Source organism: Callorhinus ursinus, unplaced genomic scaffold, assembly GCF_003265705.2.
Source record: "Callorhinus ursinus isolate GAN/ISIS: 27379988/994484 unplaced genomic scaffold, GSC_fseal_2.0 scaffold14, whole genome shotgun sequence".
In the NCBI taxonomy this organism is placed as follows: domain Eukaryota; kingdom Metazoa; phylum Chordata; class Mammalia; order Carnivora; family Otariidae; genus Callorhinus; species Callorhinus ursinus.
In genome coordinates, this window is record NW_027397076.1 from 1,198,248 (window position 1) to 1,224,263 (window position 26,016).

Consider the following 26,016-nt stretch of genomic DNA (forward strand, 5'->3'; position numbering starts at 1 on the left):
AAGAGGATTATTAGCTCAAGTCCCCACTACTAGTAAGCAGCTGGGCCAGGAATCTAAACTAAACTGAGCTCATGTATTCAACTTCAAAATTATATTGTAACAGGAAGGAAGAAAGCATAGAGGGAACAGATTATATGTAATATGAGAACAGGGGCTGAATATTACCAAGGTGAACTAATGAAGTAACATATCTAAATTTTAAATAAGCATGCTTCACCTTATAAGTCTTGATAGCTGCCTGGGGAAGCTTGGAGTCTACCAGAGTAACAAAGCCACGATTTGAAACATTCCTGCTCCCTCTCCCTAGGAGAGCTGCAGATGCTAGAGCATATTCACTTGAATTTCTTCAGCAAGAGTAACCAACTCGAAGACGTCTTCGTATACTAAGAGAGGGTGCCCTATTTAGAAAGAGTCAAAAGTCACTGGGATCCACACCTGGTGGGCTATAAGGCACGAAGAAAAGCTCCATTCTCTTAATTAAAAAATTGGATGCAGTGTTACGGGAAAAGAATGATCTCTGAAGCCACAAAGCCCTCAGTTTCCCATCTCCTCCCTGACACTTCAAAAATGTGTGACTTTGGGACAGTCACTTAATTTTGAGCTTCTATTTCTTGTAGTAAAATGGAAATGACAATAGCACCTACTTTCCAGTGCAATTTGTTGTGCAGCTGACATAAGATAAAGTATGTAAAGAACATGCACAGTGCTTGGCACATGACATGAAATAGTCCTCTGGCTGGTATGACTTTAAAATTGGTGAGCCTTACTTTCAAGTATACATATGAGTGTGTGCTCATGAAGTACAGGATTCCGAGTCAGAGATCCAGAAAAGTTCCAAGGCAAAACTGTATCATGGAAGGTTTGCAAAGAGTTCCCTTGTGAAGGAGAACCTTCATTCTAGTGCACTAATTTAAGTAGTTTGTGAAATCAGGCAACATCTTCATTTAGACACACATCATACATCTCTGTACCCTCTAAAGTGCTTTGTGCGCAGAAAGATCTCATCAAACATGTAGCTAGTTGATTCGTAATTTGAGAACTTGGATGCAGCTCATGGTGGTGGGGAAGTAAATACTCTAGATTTGTCCTTCCACATCGGCTGGTCACCTTCAAGTATTCTTTCTTTTGGGCTGCCCAGACTGGAAAAACTAAAAATGGCATTTCCTAGGTATACTTGCAGCTAAGATTTTGGATGTGATTTTGGTTTTGCAGTCAGACACAGTTGGCAAGACTTGAATCCGTCCTAGGCTGGGTAGGCAGGGATGTTTGGAACATATGAGGCACTGTGTTGCTGGTATTGACCTTGCAACATCTATATGACCTTGGACACAAAGAGCCCCTGCGGTGCCTTCTCCTTAGGATAGAGGCAGCAGTTCCTCTGGTAGCCAACTCAACAGCCAAGTCCTCTGGCTCCTCCAATAATTCCCTGTATTAAATCTCCCAAATCTTGTTAAAGGAGTCCTGTCATCTACATCTAAGCCCCGATGGATACAATATTTGGTACCAGAAATGGCTGCAGGCATTAGACTCCCAAGGATGAAAATCTGAGACAGGTTGTGTCACCTGGCCAGATTGAAGGTAGGAAAGCTGTAGTTGCCATCAGAGAATACAAAATTAAGAGCCTAGAGTACCCGGTGGTAAGACAGTACTTAAATGTGCATGTGGGGTCATCTACAATGAAGCAGCTATTGGAGACGAGCTCTGGCAAACAGTGGTGGCTGCTTTGGTTCTGCCAACACCCAGTATCTGGCATCTAATGAGGCTATGATGCACAAAGATAGTCAAGGGTGCAGTGGGTCTGACTCATCTTTCTCTCCCAACAGGGCAACTTATTGGAACATCCACGTTATTCTCCCCTTAACAGAATTGCACATTTGCCTGAAATTGGCGGAGGCGCCCATGACTCTGCCATGCCATTCATTCTCCCAAATGGAATTATTGCAGTTTTAAGTAAGGGAGTAGGTATGTGTTTATAAATACAAGTGAGTAAAAATTACTCCCTAAAATGACTAACGTTCATTTTAGGGAGAACACAACGGGCTATATGGTCTTTATGGATATGCCACGCTAGTGTGTTTTAGTTTTTTCCCCACATACTATCCAGCCTCAAATTTGAGAAATGCCAATCTATCAAGGGCACATGAGGACACCTGCTCTCTCTGCCTCACCCCTTCCCTGGTTGCTCGGCAATTCCCACCAGTTGGGAGGGTTGAACTGGTCCTGTTGGTCCTGTTGGTGGCATCCATGAGGAGCCCCCGGGGACCGTTCTTCCCAATTGGAATCGTGTTTACTGCAATGTGTACTGAGGCTTTCTGTTCCTAATGCCAGACAACATTGTCTACACAGGAACAAACTGAATCCATGCCACGCAATCATTGCCAGGCACCCCCAAAGTTGATGTGTTTATGCAGCGGAGATAAAGTTTCTCCGACTCAGCATATTTGGCACATTTAGTCCCATATTCTTACTTACAAGTTTTTTTCCTACATTACTTTTTTTTTTTTTTTAAGTGCTGTAACCATTTTTCTTTAATAAGACTAGGGCAGCCACAGCTCAGTCTTCCCTTGGGTCCTCAACAAAGCTGTTTTATTTCTCCACCTCCTTGCCACAGACCACTTAGAGATCAAGGCTTCTGCAGCCCTTCCTCTTGAATGGAGACAGGAAAGAGAAGCCGGGGACTGCTGAATATGTAAATCCTCCCTGGCAGACAGCCTTTGTTGTCTCTTCTTAGTATGGGGAGGCTCAATTAGGGGCTGAACTCTAACCCTGGAGCCCAAAAAGCTTAGAAGGAGACTCTGTAAGGTGTCCATGGAGAGCATATTGAAGGTTAAAGAAGAAAGCTAAAAGGGATCTCTGTGAACAGGCCTTGATTAAGGTGGATTTTTTTTTTCAATTCAAAGGATAGAATGGCAGACCCATGCTGTCACTGGCAGAATCCACCCTAATGTAAGCTAGTCTCTAGAATGTTTCAGGGCTTGGGGTTCCTCAATTGGACCAAGTTAAGTGTTGTAGTCTTCAGGGTCATTTGACTACACATCAGAGATGATGCCGAGCAACACGGACCTTAAGAACCAGTGGCACCCAAGCTGGGCAGAATAGAAGAGTGATGGGTTGCAATGTGCCAGGGGGTAGCACCTGGAACTGGGGTTTTGTTGCCCTGAGGCCCACAGCTGGGGTTCTTTCCTTTTCTCTATTTTCCTCATCTTATTTCACTCTCTGATGGACTCCTCACTGCCCCTGCTGGTGATAGAATGGGGCTTAGCCCCTGGGTTGTAGCCCAGATCATTCTGATCCAGGCTGGTTGGAATTACGTGGCTTCCATCAGAATGACTCAGAGTACTGCCCCTTCCTGAGCTTTTGAGGGGCTGGGGGGAAACTTACCAGATTCAGATCCTGGGAGAGTGATGTTCAAACTTGCCATGAACTTTGAACCTGCTACAGCTTTTCCTGAAAAGGAACTACTCTCCGTTCCTGAACTGATGCCTTTCTTACCCTAAGGTCTTTGCTTCTTCCCTCCTTCTACCTAGTACTTTCTTTGTCCCTGCCCAGTGGCTGACTCCCACTTAGTCTGCCCACTTCAGACTTTGCCTCAGATGTCACTTCATCAAGGAAAAACGACTTGACTTTCCACCTTCCTGCCATCCCAGATTTGGTTGAGAAGCTCCAGCTTCCATGACCCTTACCTTCCATTGTATCACTTAGCAATCTATAGCCTTGCTTTCTCCCCCACTAAACTTCCATTGACTGGGGCAGAGGATGCTGTGGGAGGCAGGCACAGAGGGGCCAACCGGGCGCTGGGGTTCAAATCATGAAAAGGCCGGGGTCTCATACTAAGGAGATGGGAGCTTCTATGTGACTCCAAGGCAGGGGTGGACATAATGGAACCCACGGGCCAAATCTGGCCTGCTGCTTGTTTTTCTATGTGGAGTTTTATTGAACACAGCCATGGTCATTCATTTACTTGTGTTTGGCTTTGTTAGTTCTGCAAGAGCAGATCTCAGTAGTTTTAACAGGGGCTGTCCGGCCTGAAAAATCTACAATATATACTCTCTGGCCCTTTATAGAAAGAGTTTGCAGACCCTTGCCTTAAGCCAAGAAGCGACATGGTCAGATTGACATTTTGGGAAGATCATTCCAGAAACTGTGTGACACTCTGCATAGGACCTCATTTGGAGGAATAAAAGATGATGTTTCTAGAAGACTTGAAAACCTCCAGTCTGCTTGCTAAAACCCCAAATTCTTCTGCCACGTGCAGCATTATGATGATTTCTTTGCCTCATTCTAGCTTGTGATCATGTTTATGTTCCAGTCTCTAAGAACAAATTCTTCCAGGGTATTTTAATGTTTTGTCTTCATGTCCCTGATGTCTATCTCACTGCCTGCCCCTTATGGCTTAATAACTGAATTTCAATGCAGTGTTGAATGATTGTCCAGCCAACATGGAGACCCACCATCATCCCGTTCACCCCCTCCAGGTGTCCCTCTGGCTGAGTGCCCATCTGTAGGTGGGAGTGCAGAGAGGGGACAATCTGGTCCTCTGCCCTGCCTGGAGCCCTAGCAAGGATGGAGTTGAAAAGGTTTTACGATGCTATGTCTTCGCTTCGCTTGCCTTCAGGTACCTTGAGAAAATCTATTTTGAGGTCTTTTCCAGGCTGTGTCCCCAGGTAGGCAACTCTTTGGCTGAAGTCCCAGAGAGAAGAAAGCAAGAAAGTGAGGTGAGGGTTGGGTTTACTCCTGGCCACCAGGAGCCCTTTAGGAGGCTAATTGGCATTTGCAAATGAAGATTAAGGACCAGGCAAACAACCCAGCAAGTGATAACTGCAAAGCTGACCTAATCTTAATGAAATCTGCAACATATATTTATATAAATCATAATGACTCTTGCTTGCTTTCCATGTAATTTGCTCGGATGGGTTTGGAATGACACAGCAAATTGTTCTGCCACTGCCTTTGCCCTATTTTGAAGAGCTCCTCAGCAGCCCACACCATTCGAACAATGACATCCAGCTGAGTGGGACCTTGAGTGGGACCTCAAGCCTGTTGCAAATGCATTATGTTTAACTCCTTATCCTCCTGGGAAAGCCAGGGATTATCTTCTAACCTGAATCTTGGAGAGGACTCGGTGGAAGGGAATGTGGGTGTGCTATTACTGGGGTCCCATTAGCAATAATTTCCCTCCATCCCATACGAAATCTCCATCTGGATGTCTTCAGGGATTCCAGGGTTCCCAGAATCAAGTTCCTTAGCATTCACTGCTGTCATTATGACTCAGCTTGCCAATCTGGGCACAAAGAAGCCAGATACAAGCAAGTCATGGCAAGGCATGGAGAAGGTAGGCTTATAGTACAGCCTCCATCCTCCCTCTGATTCACTGCCTCCTCTGGCACCCGCACACCTGACACCCCTCCTGTTCCCTACCGCAGGCCTCCTCCTTGTCTCTCTTCAATTCAGTGGTTCTCCAAATGTATTCTGAGGGTGGCTGCATCAAAACCAACTCAGGTATTTGTTGAAAAATTCTCTAAATCTCTTGGGGTAAAGCCCCAGAATGTTCTTTTTAAACAAACTCTCTGTTATTCTTATGCTCATTCAAGTCTGACCACTGTTGTGCTTAACCTAGGTATTAGAGGACTTTGTTCTTACACTGTAGCTTGGATCAGTTCTGTTTTTAATTTGGCCAGTGCCCAAGACCCCTTTCTATGATATTCCAATTTCTTTCTAACCATGATTGAGATTACCTGGGGCATTTCTGATTCTATCTTATTCTTTTATGGGTAGAGTTTTATATGTGTAGTCTCATCCAGCTGGGCCAGACTTTTCCCCACCTTTCCATGGGTGGCTCTACAGCACATTTTCAGATCTCAGTTCAAACGTCACCTCCTCAGAGAGGCCTTTCTGACCCTCATATCTAAAGTTTTTCCCACAGCTCCACATACCTCGCACATTGTTCTGCTTCTTTTCTTCAGAGCATAGAGCACACTCTGTAATCATGCTGTTGTTCATTTATGTGTGTTATGTCCAATGGGAATATAACTTTCATGAGGTAAGGAGCTTTGTCTCAATCCCTCTGAATCCCCAGATCCTAGTCCAGTGCCTGACATGTGTAAACATTTACTAAATGAATGGATGAATGAACATTGCTGTGTTCAAGGAAGATGGCAGATATCAAGAGGAGTCAAGTCATAGATGTTATACTGAGCAAAAATTCTGGGGCTTCCAGATGACCGGGCAGAGGCAGAGGGGTGCAATGCCTCACTCCAGCATTCAGGGCTATCCATCATCACGGGGCTCTAATCTATCTTTTTGGCTCCCCTCTCAGGAGTCCTACAGTATGTTGATTTATAAGAAATACTTATTTGGTCATTCAGATGACCAAAATATATTTCTTGAATGTATTTTGTCTTTGCCCAGGGTTCTTGGCTCAGGGCTCCTAAAACCTTTGGAATTTCCTGTGATAAGGTTGATAGAGGTGTCTTTTGTTATGTGAATGAGATGACTTTTGGACCCCAACCAAGGGCAGAGGCTCCTTGCCAGGAGGATTTAGGATTACAGGTTGAAACTTTCCATCCCACCCCCAACCTCTGGGGAGTGGAGAGGGACTGGAGGTTCAATCAGTCAATGGCGAAGGATTTAGTCAATCAAGCCTATGCATTGAAGCCTCCATAAAACCCAAGAAGATGAAGGTCAGGGGCTCCCTGGTTGGTGAACATGTGGAGGAGTGGGGACACTGGCACCCCTGGAGAGGGCATGGAAGCTCCACGTCCTTTCCCCTTGCCTTATACATCCCTTCATCTGGCTGTTGATTTATATCCTTTATCACATCTTTTAATAAACTGGTAAATGCAAGGGAGTGTTTCCCTGAGTTCTGTGAGCTGCCCTAGCAAATTAAAAGAACCCAAGGAGGAGGTGGTCGGAACCCCCAGTCTGTAGTGGGTGGTCAGAAGCACAGGTACCAGCAGGGGCTTGTGACTGGTCTCTGAAGTGGGGGTTGGCCACTCTCGTAGGACTGAGTCCTCCCCCGTGGGTTCTGCTGCTGTCTCTGGGTAGATGGTGTCAGAATTGACTTGGGTATCTGAGAATTGCTGGGTCTTGTGTAGGGGAGACCACCCCCATGTTGGAATGGGGTCCGGGAACCTAAAAGCAGGAACCTACATGTACCTCTGCTAAGCACTCCTTCTTCCCGAACCCCTTATTTTCTTGCCTCTAAGACCTTTCCTAAACTATCCCCCTCTAAGAATTCCTACCTGCCTAATAATTTTATTCCTTTGAAAGTGTTGTGCCTAAGACTCCATCCACACATACAGAAATATTTAGTGAGTGACCTGTAGGTGCCTGGCGTTGGGGCTGAGGGGCTGAAAAAAGCTGCCCGTACCTCCCCGGATGACCTCAGGAAGCCACTTTTCCCCCAACAGGTCTCAGTGCCATTGCCCTGGGTGTTTTGATGTTGTCTGCCAGCTCCTCCAGCTCTGAAAGTAAGTACTCTGACGCTCATAGTGGAACCATGGGCCCTGTGTCAGCCAGAGGAGACAAGGAATATCTGGGGCAGACTTTCCGCTTTTCCTCAAATGCTGGCACATAAGAAAATTCTGCTCTGCCTCTGATCAGCCCTTGTCTTCTCTTGCCTCGGTGCTTCCCAGACAGCCGGGCAACGTTTAACATTGGGCAGAAATCGATGCAGCCAATTTCTGAAAAACAAACAAATAGCCCCAGTGTCATGTTGAGGGTGATAATAGATTAGCAGCACCTTTGGATCAGAGAAGTCATTAAATATTGGGCTCCCCTGAGCACTTACAGGAAAAGAGCTTCCAACACCAAGTCGAGTCTGCCCCGCTGAAGAATTTTCCTGAATGTGGAGCTGCAGAGACAGTCATGGTGATGAGTGTAGGGCCCAACCAGCCCAGAGCCCAACACTCCATCTGCCCCTTCCAGGGCCCTCTTATCGGAACAAAAGGCATCAGAATTAACTTCATTGTCCTTATATCCACGTTCAAAACCCATCTGAGCTGAGTGAGAACAGACCTCCCAGGGTGTCTCCTGAAAACAACAGCACATAAGGGCTTTGGGGACAGACAGACCTGAGTTTGAATCCTGAACCTTCTTTTTATTGCTAATGTGGACGTTGATCACATTGCTTAAAACCCTAGTTTCCTCTTCTGTCAAAGGAGCCTTTACAAGACTGATTAGATCACTTATGTGAAGTGCCAGTCAGCATGCTGGGGATACTGGAGGCGAACAGTAAGTTATGCTTCTTTTTCCTTTGTCTGTTACTCAGATCACTGCTGTGAGCCAAACTGGTCAGCTTGATTCTTTTACCATGTCCTGCACCCCAGCCCTACATTTTTCAATCCAGGTGTTTGGTGGAAGGTCTGCAGCTCTGCTTTCGCACACAGGCCAAAGTTATCCCCAGCTTTCTCACCTGCCCTTCCTCACATTACAGATCCCCCCAGCCTAGAGCTTATCAAAGTCAATCACGGTTGGCTGAGCTACATCCCGGCCTCCCTCCCAAGATGGAGAGTTATTTAAGGACCCGTGGATTGTGTTTGTTTCTGTATGCCTATTACCGGGCAAATCGCCTGGTACATAATAAGTGTCCTGATTTCCTGTGGCCAAGAGATTAGAAACAGCACCCTAGAAGAAGGGGAGACACAGTAACGGCAGGAAATTCAATTGCTGATAGCTTGGCATAGAGGTCAAGAGGGAGACATAGCTCTGCTGGCTACAGAAACCCAATATACAACCGCAGAACTACATTGGGAAGAAATGCCTTTTTATTCTCTACACACTCATTCATTCAACAAATATTTATTGAACATCAATGTTGCATGAGACGCTGTGAGGCAGAACTAGAAACAAACTTCAAATCCAGTCTTATTCAACTCAACTCAGTTCAATTTGGAGAGGAGGGATGAGGCAGCCCAGAAGCGGAGTCACTGTAAAGCCAAAGACACCCCTTTGCCTTCCGGAAGCTCAAAGTTTGGCCGTAGACACAAGATGAAAAAGCAAGGAGTAATTACAGATTTAAGATTTTAACCGTATGATCTGTCATGTTAGTGCAAATATTGTGTCAGTTTGTTATTTGCTTTTTATTTTGCTTATGTGGATTTTGACACGGAGAAACTTAATTTCTATGTAGTCAATCTATTAGTCATTTTCTTTCAGCCTCTTGGGATGTATGTGTGCATTGTGAAGACTCTGTTTCTGTGCTGGTGGGATTTTTTCTTTTCTAACTGGCAATTTTTATTTCTGTTCACTAGGACTAGATTACTTTTGTAATAAAAACTTTTTTTTTCATTTTGTAAAGGAAGTCACTTTAAAATCAAACAAAATGCACAGGAATTGAACAAAGAACCTAAGTATATCCAGGAAGAATGATAATGTGTTCCAAACCTCTGCTTAAGAAAGGAAGGAAATGTGTATTTATTTCCTTTAAGAATTATTTCCATGAAAAATGTCAAACCAAAAAAATAATAATAATAATAACAAATCTTGGGGTGCCTGGGTGGCTCAGATGGTTAAGCGTATGCCTTCAGCTCATGTCATGACCCAGGGTCCTGCGATCGAGCCCCACGTTGGGCTCCCAGCTCAGCGGGGAGTCTGCTTCTCCCTCTCCTTCTGCCTCTCCCCCTGCTTGTGCTCTCTCTCTGTCTCTGTCTCTCTCTCTCTCTCTCAAATGAATAAATACAATCTTTAAAAAATTTTTTTAAAGTAATAATAAATCTTAACCTCAGCTGTATTGACAATTGATCTCACTTCTTTCTTAACCATTTTAATAAGTAAAGTATGATTGCAAAAATGAGATATGGGTGAGGGTGAGGAGCATCCCTTTCGGGGCTGTGCCATCAGAGGAGGGGCCTGGGAAGTTAACTTAGGAATCGGTGTCAATGTGCAGTTGTTGAGATCCTTAGAATGTAACCCATTTAACCAGCATAACACCCGTGAAGATCTGTGTTTTTATTTCCATTTTAAAGAGGAGGAAACTAAGACTCAGCAAACTATGTCCTCTAAGACATGTGACTGGTGAGTTGTACATTTGAAATCCAAACCTATAAATTTAGATCAAATGTAAATGGAGACCCTCCAGAAAGTTCCCTATGTGGAGCCTAAGAACCCCTGCCCATGCCTTGAAGGCTAATATTTTTCCCTCTTAGGGAAGCAGATGAGACTATTACAGTAACATGGAGGCTTGAAGATCCCTCAAGCAGATAAAACCATGTAAGCCACTTGAGCAAAACTAAACCTGGCTTATTTCAAGGACACGAGCAACACTTAACCTAGGTTCTATCTTACAAATACCTCTGATAAATCATAAATAAAACTGAAGCCATCTTTCTACAGTGGTACAAGATAATCACTCTTAACCACTCCCCTGCTTCTGGCATCCTCATTGTAATAACCAATCACCGTAAAGGTTAACAACTTCTTCATTTTCCCTGTATAAGCCATTCTGTAACATCATCTCTGAGCTTCATATTGGTTTTGGGTTTAAAGACTCCCAGTTTGCAAACTGTTCTGTACACAATAAACTCTTACTAATTACTCTTTCACTGATCTGGTTGTAATTTTTACTGTTCCTGGATTTTTGACAAGATACAGAGACTGTAGCTATTATCAATTATTTGTAAGCAAGGGCACCCCAGGGTCTGGTTGCTTATCTGAGAGATGCACCACACCTTTGCCACACAGGAGAAAAGCATGTGGTGTTTGAAACCTCCTGTTTAATGTCCCCTTGTTTGTAAGCATGCTCACTAGTCTGTCCTGCTTATTTGTTACATTGAGAAGAAATGTTTGCCCTTTTGGAACTTAAATAAGACAAAGGATGATTCTGAATAGATTTTCCTAGGAGGAGTGACGTCTGTCACAAGGGGATGGGTTCTCTATGGGCTGCCCTCCTGCCTTGGGAAGCTGAGTGGGCCATCAGCCCCCAGAGCTCCCGGGCTCTGGCCCTCACATGGCTGAAGATTCCCACCTTCAGGGGGCATCTGGGGGAAGAAGGGCCACTGAACCCGCATGTCTCCTTCTGCTCCCTCCATCACTGCACTCAACTGACAACGGGGCTTTTTTAAAAGCTGAAACCTGTAAGGGCGAAGAAAGTAGAAATGGACAGCATGTCGGGAGCTGGGAATCCGGTGGATCCAAGAAAGCTACAGGGAAGCAGTGTCAAAAGCAAGTGCATCACCTCAGAAAGGCCTAGAGCATGGACGGAATCCGAGCAAATACCGGGGGCGACTGTGGCGCGGCCAGCAGAGGGGTGATTGAAGGTCTGTGCAAGGAGTTAAGACCCATCCCTCCCCACGTCTGGCAGAAGAGTGCTGTTTCCCCTCTGGTGAAGGAGAGCCGGTCTGTGCGATGGGAGGCTCAGCAGAGGGCGGGCGCTGCCGGAAAACCTGGGGCTTGCGGGGGAATCTAGATCGTGAGCTCTCCCCCGATTCTGACTGTGGGGACCTATAAACCGGAAGCCGGGCTGTTCTCTGCCTCAGCGGGAGGTGCCATGATTCTTCTCAGGAATCTGGGCTGCCCAAGAGAAATATTTAAAGATACTGTCGAAAGAAAACCCGAAAGAGCTTTACTTGATATGAATATTTTATTGCACAAGAAATAAATGGTTCACGAACAGGGATACCTCACATCCAACCCTGGTATGAAGCTCAGAGGTGACGTTACAGCATGGCTTACCCAGGGAAAATGAGGAAATTGTTCAACCTTTACAGTGGTTATGACAATGGGGGCTTCCGGAAGGCAGGGGAGTGGTTAAAGGGGATTATTTTGTACGATTTTAGGAAGACGATCAACATGGCATTTATGATTATCAGAGGCATGTACAAGAAAAAATTGTAGGCTACGTTTCACTCCTGTGCATGAAATAAGCCAAGTTTAGTTTTGCTTATGTGGCTTAAATGGTTTTGTCTGCATGGGGGGTTTTCAAGTCTGATCTCCATCTAATTTTATGTTAGCAGTTCTGAGTATAGAAGGTCTCCTAACCAAGTGGTCTAGCAGATTCCCTCAGGGCACAGCCCCCCAGGGAATAAACTTTGCCACCACCCACTCCCCATCAGGTTTTAATACCGAGCTCTCTTAGTATGAATATATAGAGAAATGTCATCAGACATTTGAGGAAAGCCTGGAAAGGCAGAAAAACAATAAAAAAGAGACAAAGAAAGAAGTAAGATGAAAACAGTAACTTTTTGGGGCACCTGGGTGGTTCAGTCAGTTAAGTGTCTGCTTTTGGCTCAGGTCATGATCCTGGAGTCCCAGGATCAAGCCCCCCTAGGGCTTTGTGTTCAGCGGGGAGCCTGCTCCTCCCTCTCTCTCTGCCCCTCCCTGCTCATGCACACTCTCTCTCTCTCTGTCTCTCAAATAAATAAAATCTTTAAAAAAAGAAAAGAAAACAATAACTTTTCAAAAGAGACTCTTTCCAAAGAAGACAAGGAAGAAAATGAACTGCTTGGGCAGATAAAGATAGGGTATCCACACAACAAAACCAAGGCGCTATAGAAAGGAACATTCAGAGAACCAAAAAGAACTCTGGAAAATTAAAGATAGGACAGTAGAAACAAAAGACTCAGCAGGAAGTATGAAAGATCAATGTGAGTAAATATGCCAGAACAGAGATAAAAAAGGCAGAAATGGACACTAGCAGCAGTTCTATGGGAGAAAATACAGAATAAAGTCGGGAAATTATTCATAAAAATAAATATATAAATAAAAGGAAGGTTTCCAGAACCTCAGGGCCTGAGTTTCTAGGCCAAAAGTTCCACTGCTTGTCCTGCCTAATGGGTGAAAAAGACCAACGTCATGGAATTTCAGAGCTCTGGAGACAAAAAGAAGATCCTTCAAGTTTCTAGAGAAAAAAAAAGGCAATCAAAAGACCAAGTGCAAGGATGGCATCAGATTGCACAACAATAGCACAAGAAGATAAAGTAAGAATCCGTTTATAATTCTGAAGGGGTTCTAACAATGCCAAGCAAACCTCCAGTTCTATATTCAGTCAAAAGAATCAATTAAGTATGAGCATTATCATAAATTATCGGATATGCAAACTTCTCAAGATTCCCCTCTGCAGTTTTCTTCAGGAAGCTGCTGGAACAAGGCTCCACCAAAATAAGGGAATGAGCCCAGAAATAGGAGGGGTGGGAGCTAAGAAACAGGTGCATGGACAGGGGAGGGAGGAAAGGGGGGTTCCCAGGATGAGTGGGATCGTGGGCACAGGCTGAACAACACTTCAGCAAAGATGTCTCGGTGAAGAAGAGTTGGTAAAACTCAAGGCGTCTGAGTGCACTGAAGGGAGATGTACACACGATAGGAGTTTGGGATTTCGTGATGGGAATGTGAGAAATTATGGACCTGAAGGAGAAATGATGGTTACCTCCAGAGTAGGAGGTGGGGGCAGGAACAAGAAAGGAAATGAAATCAGAGTATCCTACCTGGCTCAGCTGTAAATGTGCTTACACAATCACATAATGTCATCAGTGATCAATTACTATCTTCTAATAGTAAGAAATCAATATATGGTGACCAAAACTGGGAGAGTAAGATTTTGCACTATAGGGACATTATTTTGAGACACGTAGGTGGTGAATTGTAAAAACAAAACAAAACAAAACAAAAACACCATTAGAGGAGTTAAAAATGATTGCCTCTGGGGAATGAGAATGAGGGGGTTGGGAGCAAGGGCAGGAATTACTGTTTGTCATAATAGATCTTACAGAGCCATTTGATTTCTATAATATTCAGATATGAAAACCAGCACCTGTAGGCAGAGGGCAGCTGATGTGCAGGTTGTACCTGGATAATGCTTTGCATTGTATTTGATAAGAAGCAAAAAGAGAATGAAATGGGGCAGGGAATCATCACGCAATTTAGCTCTTAATGGAAATAAAACAAAGGTCAAAGTTTGGTTTGGATATGGTTAGGTGGCCCAAGTTTGGCAGACCCTCCCTAGAAGCTCGAACTCAAAGCTACAAAGTAAAAGCGCACACATTGTTTAATTTGATTCTCATTATACGGAAGGTGAGATTTTGTCTCCATTTTACAAATGAGGGATTTGAAACTCTCAAAGATGAAGTGACTTACCCGGCTCTTGAGAAGGAGGGCTGGGACATTGAACCCTGAGTTCAACACTCCTTCCAGTGCCTGTTCCTCTAAAAGATTGAGCCTGAGCTCAAGGATGGATTATCGATTCAGAGAGCACACAGCCCAAGAGGTGTGTTTATTTAAACAGTTACTGACTAACCATCCATAGTCATTGAGATGGTTACAAGATGCTTAACCAGGTGGTCATTATTCATTGACCACATGTTCTGGAGCCGAATCCCACAGAAAAGTTGGTAAAATAAGGGGACTCAGGTGCTGGCAGCTTTGGCTCAGAGCAGATACTTCCTTAGATATCTTGCCTTTCCTGCCTCGTTCTACCACCTGTTTTCAGTTTGTTGGTGTTTTCTGCCTATTCCTGCCTTTGGAAACACTTCAGCCTCACTATGTGGCTCAAGAAATGAAATCTTGCCTTGGTTTGAGCCACAGTGACCAATTTTTTCCAGTTTACCAGGGACTATCCTGATGTTAACCCTGAAAATCCTCTACCCTGGAAAATTGTACAGTCCCAGGCAGATGGGACAACTGGTCGACCTAGGGCAGGCATTTCTTACCATCTCTATGAATATGAACTAGTTCAGTCCGTATGCTCAAAGATGATCCAGCAACTTGTGAATGGTTCTTTGGGAACTCTTCATTTTGTTTCCAGGTCATGGCTTCCACGAACTTGAAAAGCAGGGGACACTTGTGTGCACATGCACCCATCTTGCTTTTCATCCCCCAACATTTCTAACTGCACAAAGATCAGGCTACACAATCTTGAGCAACTTATTTAAACAGCTTCAGATTCTTCACTGAGGCTAACAAAGCTTCATAGGAATGATATAAAGATTAAATTACACCATTTATAAAGTGTTTGCTATGTGTCAGAAATTCTAAGTCCTTTAGGTACATTATGATTTTTTTGTTTTATTTCCTATCTCCTTTCAAGAGGATATAAAGTTCATGAAGGTAGGGGGAAATATGTATATTCTGAATATTTGTTGGGTCAATAAATGAGGGATTTTATTTAGTCCTACACAAAACTGGAAGGTAGCTATACCCATTCCAGTCCCACAGATTAGGAAATTGTTTCTCAAAGGGTTTAAATAACTTGCTTACAGCAATGAATGGCAGACTCAAAATTCAGAATCAGGACTGCCCAAGCCAAAGACCGGGCCTCTTGGCCATTATGCTGAACTAAGACAAAATATGTGAACCACCCACATGGTGCTGGGCCATAGTGGGATGATAAATCCCTCCCTCCCACTCTTTGACCATGGCAGCAGCCAGCACAGAGATGCCTGGCCTGTAAGCTTCCTCTATGCCTTTCTAGCACACTCAGGCCTGTTCCAGGAGGAAGGTAAGCCCAACAGAGCAGCATTAATTGCTGGTGACTGGTGTGCACGTCCAAACCAAGAAAGTGACACCTCCCATCCGTGCTTGTCTCTTCACATCATACTGGGAGTAATTTGACCTGACACCCCATCACCATTTGACAGGAATGTCACTGCCTGGAGACACAAAAACAATAAACAGAAAAGCCCCAACAGAGTGACAGTTAGGTCATCTGTGTGTGACAATTGTGAGTGGCCAGCACAAGCACATGGCGGGGGTTCCTCACTCCCTTCTTCAGCCCGAGTGCCCCATGCCTGTGTCTGGGTCTGTCCAAGGTACAGGTTCTTGGGTTTGCATGCCGGCCGTGCTCCCCCACAGCTGTGTCCTTACATGGCTCCTAGATCTCTGCTTCCGCCCTGTCACTTACATTTTCCTGCGTCTCCCAAGGCTCTCTGGGTTGCTGGAGCTTGGCGGCTATTCTTGTATGCACCTTTATTCTCTCTTCCACTCCCAGCATTCACCTGCAGGTGGGACATACCCCTTGTCTGCACATTTCTTTTCTTCTCCAAATAAGATAAAATAAAAAGAACCCAGGTGCAATAAGGTGGATTTCGTTGGAGACTTTGGCGCCACAGAGCCAACAACTAAAAATCTCCTATTAGACATTGTCCCATCACCAGCGAGGCCTCTTCCTGCCCCTTCCCATGCTCTCACACTGCTTCACCTCCCACCTGCAGAATTCTCTGTCCTTCAATCTTTGCCTTTCAACTCCTCCCTCCCAAATCAACCCGGACATCCAAATTCTTCTCCTTTTGTTACCCAGAACAGAGTAGATTTCCCCCTACCTCGGAAACAAAGGGCTTTAGAAGGTGGTTGGGGTGAACTAGAAAGTGGGAAAAGAAAGATACCCTGTTGCCTTGTTACTAATATTAATAGCTGCATCGTCCTTTGAGATGACCCGCTTTTCCACTTTGCTCCCACGGCGGCTTGCCTGGGCTTCTCTGTAGCTCTCGCTCTGTGCTGCCTACTGTGGATTCATGCTGATGGTGCTGTCACCTCCTGTTGATCATGGACATCTCTCCTTGTGGTCTCCAGCCTAACATTCATTCTCCCTACAGCACAGAGCAGGTGTCCCAGGCTTGGAAGCTGGCCGCATTTAGGCTAATGAGGGTGGGTGTACGACCCCCAAAGGCACTAAGTCATAGCAGAATGAACTGATCACAACTGGACTCAAACCACACATGCGCCCAGAACCAGCTCTCACTGACCTTCTCTGTGCTTCCTCTGGCCCCGAAGCAGACTTTGGACTCAGGCCTCACATTTACTTCTGTGAAAAGTGGCTGCTCCCCTGTGGACTGTACCAGTGTCCACTTTCCTCAGTCTGCTTACACTTTCTTCCGACTGGGTTTTTTTGAAACCTCCTCCTCCCCAGTGAAAATAAAACATGAATATATGGCAAAATTGCATCATACTGTACAATTTATTGGCATGATTATCATTGCAGTGTGACAAATATGATGTATTCATTTCTAAGATCCCCAGCATTTCATTCCTCCTTCTCACACCCACCCCTCACTTAGGAGAATTTTCTCACCCAACTTTCCCTTCTGTCCCACCCTTTAAAGGAGTTCTGCATTTGATCAGAGGTCCCCAAACATACTGTGCAGAATCAGGAATCTAAGTACAGGGATTCCCAAAGGGATCAATCCTACATGCGAATATAACGTTTATAAATACCTATGCACCCAACATATGAGCCCCTAAATACATAAAGAAATAATAACAGACATAAAGGGAGAAATGACCTGAGATAGAATAGCAGAGGATGTGAATGCTCCATGTGCACTGGTGGATAGGTCACCCAGACAGAAAATCAATTAGGAAACATCTGCCTTAAATGACATGTGAGACCAGAGGACTTAACAGACCTACACAGAATGTTCCATCCCAAAGCAACAGAATACACATTCTTCTCAAGCACACATGGAAAATTCTCCAGGGTAGATCAGATGTGCAGTCACAAAACAAGTCTAAATGAAGTCTTAATAAAGGAGAAATTGAGGACTGGAGAGACTGGGGAAAGGAGACATTTGCTGTTGGGTTTCCAGGCTTCACTGTGAGCAATAGGTGAAGCGAGAAACCTCCACAGAGGGTATGGTGGTGGGGCAGGGGAGATAGGGCAAAAATAGGACAGGGATGTGGGTGAGCATGTGGAGGATTAAGGGTGGGACACCCTACAGCTGTGCCATCCCTAGAGTGGCCACTAGACACCACCAAATGTAGGATCTAAACTTAAGTAAAATTAAATAAAAGTAACAACTCCCATCCTCAGTTGCCCTCACCACAGTTCAGGTGCCTCACCGGCCCCACATGGGCAGTGGCTACTGTTCTGGACAGCTGGATGGAGAACATTTCCAGCATCACAGAGAGTTCTTTTAGACCGTTTTGCTCTAAAAGTATTGTAGGGTGTGAAAAAATTAAAGACAGGGGGTTTTTAAAAAGTATTTTGAGTTATAAATTAGATTTTTTTATCCAATGAGAGACAAAAGTAAATGTTGGATTTTTACTTTTTATTATATTTATTTTTTTGGCGGTGGGGATACTTTGGCAGCTGACACCTGTTTCCTTTTGTGTATATCCAGGAATAGAGTAGGTTTCCATGAGTACACTACATTGGTTCTTGTTACAATGCGCTATCAATTGGGAGGTACCATAACATAGGAGAAAGAGTATTGGTGTTGGCTTCAGAAAAATCTGGGTTCAAATCCCAGCTTCTCCACTTACCACTTGTAGTCAAAGAATACTGGCTGAGAAGAGTAGCTCACTTTCTCACTGGCTTCGTCTTGTTCTACAAGAAGAGAGATGCCGCGCAGTGAACATTTACTGAGCTCCAACTAAGTCTATCCTACAGTTCAGATCAGAGAGCAAATCAGATGGGGGAAAAATGGCTTTCCTAGAGGAATTCTGATCATAGAGAGACAGAACAGCAGACAAACCAAATAAGTAACTGAAAAAAAAAAAACCACCTTGAGGATATCTTCACCTAGATATACGGACACATGACAATCTCAGAGAATTTGGAATGCAGGTGGAACTGAGTGTGATGTGAGTGAGTCAGGCATCCTTCAGTCCTGGTTTATCTTCTTGGGGCTATCTGTCCACCTCTCAATTAGTCTGTTACGGTTGGAGGCGATTTTTATCTATATCCATTAAGTCAGAACACTCATTGCTACTCAATCTCCCAGACTTGTTAGGCATTCATTGGCATAAATGAGATGAATTCATGTTTGCAAAGAGCCCATCACCAGACAAGGTTTTGCACCTGGAGGCTCCTCAGGTATAAAAAGATGTTTAGATTAGTTTGGTCAAATCAGGAATTTATTTGGCTTTTCTTCTGCCAGTTTTTTTTTTTTTTTTTAAATCCTGGCCATGGATCTGTGCATTCATAAAGTAGGACTGTTGTTTGAGTTTCCCTTTGAGCTTAAGATCTGGATATCTGGTGAGAATTATCCTTGGATAAAACCACTGTTTAAGGGACCCTACTCCCTTCCCTAGCTTTGACCAGATATTGAACTGTGTTTGTAGAAAGTCTGCAAAAAGATGGTGGTTTCCCTAAATAGTGTAAAGATGCATTATAGGATACCGAACCTCCTTGCCTAACCCTGTGCTTCACCAATTCACTCATCCATGTTTCTTCCCTCCTATTTTATGTCTTGAGCAACTGGGAAAATGAAACCACATGTACCAAAGAGTTCCTAACTACACAAGCCCTAACAAAATATAACTTAAAAATCCATTGACTTTTTCCTTGTCAACAGAACTCCTGTTTGTTAAGGAAGGCAATGCACGCAGCAAACAATTCTTGTTCCCAGCCTGCATGCAGCCAGGCTTGGTCTGTGATGTAGTTCTTAAAAACAAGAATGACAACCCTAATGTAATTTGTAGCATTAACAATCTCCATACAAATGTTCCCACCATAGCTGATACCAAGGCACCAACGGTTAACAACTGGCACACAAGGTCTTTAAAAATTTAACTTGCAAGCTGGTACAAGCCAGCTTTGGCAGATGACAAAGAGACATTGGCTGGATTCTTCTGGGATTCCTGGAAATTTTTTTTTACCTTTCCAGCAAAGGAAGATAAATGCTACACATGCCATTGTTTCTCTATCCTTCTTGTCTTGAACATGGATGTGATGTCTGAAATCTCAGCAGTATTCTTGCCATCAGAAGGCAATGGAGTACAATGTTCATGTGGTAAGATAGGAAGATGGAGGGAACTATGGAACCATCGCTCCAGTCATGGCTTGCCTACCTACAGTCTTCTCATTATGAGATAAAAACAGAGCCCATTTTTTGCTAGTTGCAGGTAGAATGACCTTATATATCATGGGAGTTCTAAAATGAGTGAACAGGTAGAGAGACAAAGAGACATGTGAGCAATGAGTCATGCATCATAGCAGGATATTGAAGCTCAGGTTACAGAAATGTTGGGGCACCAATTGCCCACTCACACTATATTCCTGCCCCCCTAGTTTTTGAGGTTCTATACTCTATTTCTATTATTTAAGAATTACTCTAGCAATTTTTTTTAAAGATTTTATTTATTTATTTGAGAGAGAGAGAATGAGAGATAGAGAGCACAAGAGGGAAGAGGGTCAGAGAGAGAAGCAGACTCCCTGCTGAGCAGGGAGCCCGATGTGGGACTCGATCCTGGGACTCCAGGATCATGACCTGAGCCGAAGGCAGTCGCTTAACCAACTGAGCCACCCAGGCGCCCTCTAGCAATTTTAATATATACTTAATAAAGTCTAGGGTTAACCTAAAGTTACTCTGTTCCTGAAAACTGTGAAGAACTTAGAACACTTTAAATCTGACCAACTTTTGTTGTTTGTATAACATTATTGCCAAATGCTTGAGTTCTGTCTTGTTCTTAACTCTCCAATTATTCTCTTCCCCATTCTCTCCAGTACTTCTCCAACACTCCAGGTAACATATATTAACATGTCTCTTATGACTGGAAGTTTGTACCTTTTGACCACTTTCACCCATTTCTCCTACCCCTTACCTCCCACCTCTGGTAATCACCAATCTGTTTTTTGCTTTTATGAGTTTTTAAAAATTCCACCTATAAGTGAGATCATACACTATCTTTTCTGACTTATTTCACTTAGCCTAATGCCTTTAAGTTTCATCCATGCTGTTACAAATGGTAAGATTTCCTTCTTTTTTATAGCTAGATAATATTCCTCTGCGTGTGTGTGTGTGTGTGTGTGTCTATGTGTGCGTGCACTATTTTCTTTATCCATCCGTGGGTTGATGGGACACTCAGGTGGTTTCTATGTCTTCGCTATTATAAATAATGCTGCAGTGAACATAGGGATGCAGAGACTGTTTTCATTTTCTTCAGATATATTCCCAGAAGTGTGACTTCTGGATCATAGGGCACTTCCAGTTTTAATACTTTTTAAAGATTTTATTTATTTATTTGAGAGAGAGAGAGAGAGACCCAGATGCCCTTCTAGTTTTAATTTTTTTAGGAACCTCCATACTGTTTTCCCTAGTGGCTGCACCCGTTTATTTTCCCTCCAAAAATATGTTCTAGAAATACCATGTACAGCATGGGGAGTATCATTAACAATACCATATTGTATATTTAAAAGTTCCTAAGAGATTAGGATCTTAAAAGTTTTCGTCCCCCCCCCACACAAAACAACTATGTGAAGTGATGGATGTTAACTAAACATGGTGAGGTAATCATTTTGCAATATATACATATAACAAATCATTATGTTGTATACTTAAACTTATGCAGTGTTATATATCAATGCTATCTCAATAAAACTGGAAAAAAAGAGTAAGAATACAATCATTGAAAACATAAAATAAAATGTCTCTCTTCTGTCTTTCCATATTTCCTCTATAACTGTAATTATTTCTGTGCTACGTTCTGCATTATTTCTTCAGATCTATCCTATAATTTGAAAAGACTTAATTTTTTTCTGATTTTTTAGCCACATCAATTCTTCTATTTCATCCTTCCATTGAGGTATTTATTTTAAATACTAGATATTTTGGATTTCCTCAAGATCTAGTTGGTTCTCCTGCAAATACACCAGATCATTTTGTTCATCTCCTGTTGCTCATACTTTCTATTCCTTCCAATTTCTTTAATCATACTAAATTTGTATTATTTTATAGGCTGCACCTGGCAAGTCAATTTGTGGGATAGAGGTAAAAGGCTGTCTTTTAGACTAAGGAGCAGGTCCACTCACTGACATGTTGGTCACATTTAGAGACATGAAAAGAGGCTGGAGATGCAAAGGGCTCTAACTGTGGTGGAGTGGAAGTCCCTAAGGGAGGCATGAATGCTGTGACCTCCTTCACCAGCATGCCTGGATCTCTGGTGATGGGGAGATCATTACCTTACAGGGCAGCACTTTTAGATGTCAACACTTCCTACCATAAGCATTCTTTCAGTTTATTCATAGCCATGAGTGTAATTTCTGAAGTTAACCAAACCAGCTTAATCTTTATTTCTCTTACAACCTTTCAGATAGATGAATCCAATGATATCCATTTTAAGCCAAAGTCATCAGACATACAGAGAGAAGTCATTGGTAGGAAGAAGGCACACTGCATGTAGTTGTTCCAAATCTCTAGCTGTATGGGGATTAAAAGCCCCTTTATTTGCCTTGAACCTAGCAGTTTCCAAGGTACCCTCTTTTTTTTTTATTTTTTATTGTTATGTTAATCACCATACATTACATCATTAGTTCTTGATGTAGGGTTCCATGATTCATTGTTTGTGCATAACACCCAGTGCTCCACGCAGAACGTGCCCTCCTTAATACCCATCACCAGGCTAACCCATCCCCCCACCCCCCTCCCCTCTAGAACCCTCAGTTTGTTTTTCAGAGTCCATCGTCTCTCAGGGTTCCTCTCCCCCTCCGACTTACTCCCCTTCATTCTTCCCCTCCTGCTATCTTCTTCTTTTTCTTTTTTCTTAACATATGTTGCATTATTTGTTTCAGAAGTACAGATCTGTGATTCAACAGTCTTGCACAATTCACAGCGCTCACCATAGCACATACCCTCCCCAATGTCTATCACCCAGCCACCCCATCCCTCTCACCCCCCACCACTCAGCAACACTCAGTTTGTTTCCTGAGATTAAGAATTCCTCATATCAGGAAGGTCATATGATACATGTCTTTCTCCGATTGACTTATTTCACTCAGCATAACACCCTCCAGTTCCATCCACGTCATTGCAAATGGCAAGATCTCATTCCTTTTGATGGCTGCATAATATTCCATTGTGTATATATACCACCTCTTCTTTATCCATTCATCTGTCGATGGGCATCTTGGCTCTTTCCACAGTTTGGCTATTGTGGACATCACTGCTATAAACATTGGGGTACACGTACCCCTTCGGATCCCTACATTTGTATCTTTGTGGTAAATACCCAGTAGTGCAACTGCTAGATTGTATGGTAGCTCTATTTTCAACTGTTTGAGGAACCTCCATACTGTTTTCCAGAGGGGTTGCACCAGCTTGCATTCCACCAACAGTGTAGGAGGGTTCCCCTTTCTTCACATCCCCGCCAACATCTGTTGTTTCCTGACTTGTTAATTTTAGCCATTCTGACTGGTGTGAGGTGGTATCTATGGAGGTTTTGATTTGGATTTCCCTGATGCCAAGTGATGTGGAGCACTTTATCATGTGTCTGTTGGCCATTTGGATGTCGTCTTTGGAAAAATGTCTGTTCATGTCTTCTGCCCATTTCTTGATTGGATTATTTGTTCTTTGGGTGTTGAGTTTGATAAGTTCTTTATAGATTTTGGATATTAGCCCTTTATCTGATATGTCATTTGCAAATATTTTCTCCCATTCTGTTGGTTGTCTTTTGGTTTTGTTGACTGTTTCTTTTGCTGTGCAAAAGTTTTTTATCTTGATGAAATCCCAATAGTTCATTTTTGCCCTGGCTTCCCTTGCTTTTGGCGATGTTTCTAGGAAGAAGTTGCTGCGGCTGAGGTCGAAGAGGTTGCTACCTGTGTTCTCCTTTAGGATTTTGATGGACTCCTATCTCATGTTCAGGTCTTTCAACCATTTGGAGTCTATTTTTGTGTGTGGTGTAAGGAAATGGTCCAGTTTCATTCTTCTGCATGTGGCTGTCCAATTTTCCCAAGACCATTTGTTGAAGAGACTGTCTTTTTTCCATTGGACGTTCTTTCCTGCTTTGTCAAAATGAGTTGACCATAGAGTTGAGGGTCCATTTCTGCGCTCTCGATTCTGTTCCATTGATCTGTTTTTGTGCCAGTACCATACTGTCTTGATGATGACAGCTTTGTAATAGAGCTGGAAGTCTGGAATTGTGATGCCGCCAGCTTTGCTTTTCTTTTTCAAGAATCCTCTGGCTATTCAGGGTCTCTTCTGGTTCCATACAAATTTTAGGATTATTTGTTCCATTTCTTTGAAAAAAGTGGATGGTATTTTGATGGGGATTGCATTGAATGTGTAGATTGCTCTAGGTAGCACTGACATCTTCACAATGTTTGTTCTTCCAATCCATGAGCATGGAACGTTTTCCCATTTCTTTGTGTCTTCTTCAATTTCTTTCATGATTATTTTATAGTTTTCTGAGTAGAAATCCTTTGCCTCTTTGGTTAGATTTATTCCTAGGTATCTTATGGTTTTGGGTGCAATTGTAAATGGGATCGACTCCTTAATTTGTCTCTCTTCTGTCTTGTTGTTGGTGTATAGGAATGCCACTGATTTCTGTGCATTGATTTTATATCCTGCTACTTTACTGAATTCCTGTATGAGTTCTAGCAGTTTTGGGGTGGAGTCTTTTGGGTTTTCCACATAAAGTATCATATCATCTGCAAAGAGTGAGAGTTTGACTTCCTCTTTGCCGATTTGGATGCCTTTGATTTCTTTTTGTTGTCTGATTGCTGTGGCTAGGACTTCTAATACTATGTTGAATAGCAGTAGTGAGAGTGGACGTCCCTGCCGCGTTCCTGACCTTAGAGGAAAAGCTCTCAGCTTTTCCCCATTGAGAATGATAGGTTTTTCATAGATGGCTTTTATGATATTGAGGTATGTACCCTCTATCTCTATACTCTGAAGAGTTTTGATCAAGAAAGGATGCTGTACTTTGTCAAATGCTTTTTCTGCATCTATTGAGAGGATCATATGATTCTTGTTCTTTCTTTTGTTAATGTATTGTATCACGTTGATTGATTTGCGGATGTTGAACCAGCCTTGCAGCCCAGGGATAAATCCCACTTGGTCATGGTGAATAATCCTTTTAATGTACTGTTGGACCCTATTGGCTAGTATTTTGGTGAGAATTTTTGCATCCATGTTCATCAAGGATATTGGTCTGTAGTTCTCCTTTTTGATGGGGTCTTTGTCTGGTTTTGGGATCAAGGTAATGGTGGCCTCATAAAATGAGTTTGGAAGTTTTCCTTCCATTTCTATTTTTTGGAACAGTTTCAGGAGAATAGATATTAATTCTTCTTAATGTCTGATAGAATTCCCCTTGGAAGCCATCTGGTCCTGGGCTTTTGTTTGTTGGGAGATTTTTAATGACTGCTTCAATTTCCTTAGTGGTTATAGGTCTGTTCAGGTTTTCTATTTCTTCCTGGTTCAATTTTGGTCGTTGATACACCTCTAGGAATGCACCCATTTCTTCCAGGTTATCTAATTTGCTGGCATAGAGTTGTTCATAGTATGGTCTTATAATTGTTTGTATTTCTTTGGTGTTGGTTGTGATCTCTCCTCTTTCATTCATGATTTTGTTGATTTGGGTCATTTCTCTTTTCTTTTTGATAAGTCTGGCCAGGGGTTTATCAATCTTGTTAATTCTTTCAAAGAACCAGCTCCTAGTTTCGTTGATCTGTTCTACTGTTCTTTTGGTTTCTATTTCATTGATTTCTGCTTTGATCTTTATTATTTCTCTTCTCCTGCTGGGTTTAGGCTTTATTTGCTGTTCTTTCTCCAGCTCCTTTAGGTGTAGGGTTACGTTGTATATTTGAGACCTTTCTTGTTTCTTGAGAAAGGCTTGTATTGCTATATACTTTCCTCTCAGGATTGCCTTTGCTGTATCCCAAAGATTTTGAACAGTTGTGTTTTCATTCATTGGTTTCCATGAATTTTTTAAATTCTTCTTTAATTTCCTGGTTGACCCATTCATTCCTTAGTAGGATGCTATTTAGCCTCCATGTATTTGAGTTCTTTCCGACTTTCTTCTTGTGATTGAGTTCTAGTTTCAAAGCATTGTGGTCTGAAAATAGGCAGGGAATAATCCCAATCTTTTGGTACTGGTTGAGACCTGATTTGTGACCTAGGATGTGATCAATTCTGGAGAATATTCCATGGGCACTAGAGAAGAATGTGTATTCCGTTGCTTTGGGATGGAATGTTCTGAATATGTCTGTGAAGTCCATTTGGTCCAGTGTGTCATTTAAAGTCTTTATTTCCTTGTTGATCTTTTGCTTAGATGAACTGTCCATTTCAGTCAGGGGGGTGTTAAAGTCCCCCACTGTTATTGTATTGCTGTCAATGTGTTTCTTCGCTTTTGTTATTAATTGCCTTATATAATTGG